The sequence below is a fragment of the Etheostoma spectabile genome, chromosome 15, assembly GCF_008692095.1.
Source record: "Etheostoma spectabile isolate EspeVRDwgs_2016 chromosome 15, UIUC_Espe_1.0, whole genome shotgun sequence".
Lineage (NCBI taxonomy): Eukaryota > Metazoa > Chordata > Actinopteri > Perciformes > Percidae > Etheostoma > Etheostoma spectabile.
Window position 1 is genome coordinate 11952493 of NC_045747.1, and position 957 is coordinate 11953449.

Below are 957 nucleotides of genomic sequence, written 5' to 3' on the forward strand. Positions count from 1 at the left end.
AGGCTGGGTTTATTTCTGTGATATTTGTCTGTACTACTTCAGGCACCCTTGAATTATGTTCTCATACCTGCAGCCAGTCTACCCAGAGTTCTCAGAGGGATCCACGGAGGCTCGGTCGACGCTGTGTCAGACACATTTAGATTTCTGCCTTTCATATTTCCACCCACACAGTCACCCTGCTCAGTTGCTGGTGCATGCAGCTAAAACCTGCGAAGGAAAAGCTCTGAAGGTAGATCATTGCACCATCATTTATCACCAATTACAAACACACAAATGATGGGAAAGTTATATTTCTTGTGCCTAAAATGTACATGGTCCCGATCACTTTTTTGTCCATGCGCGTTGAATATGAATGTGTTTGAATATACAGATTCACTGTATATTTACATATCTATGTGCAAAACACTAAATTTACATATGCTATGATTTATTACAGCTTTGTTTCAGTATACGAGCAACAAAGAGTAACGAAATAAGGTATAGCAGGATTAGTCATAGAAAACAGCCCCCCCCCCACACACACACACACAAAAGACAAAAAAACAGCAGCACATAGAACATCTTGATAGTCCAGGAGAAATCTACAAGTCTGCCTTTTGCTTAATTCAGGAGAGGGTGAAACCACTCAGAACGCTGCTCCTGTTTATACACCCAAACAAGATTATATTATAGTAGGGATTTAAAATCCAAACCTCAACACACACCCTTATCCCCCCTGAACTAAGCTTTAGTATTGTTACACTCGTCATTTTCTTCATTTCCCATCGATCCTCTGTGTGATTGTAGGCTATATCACCTTGGCACGACAAATAAGATAACAATTTCTGGTCATGGGGAAATAAAAGCAATGTTTCTGAGTACAGTGTTATTGTTCCTTGGCGCTGAGACAATACAACTGGTTTCTAAAATGAAAAACTAAATTTGGGTCTGTTTGTTGGAAGCGTTACAGTCTTTATT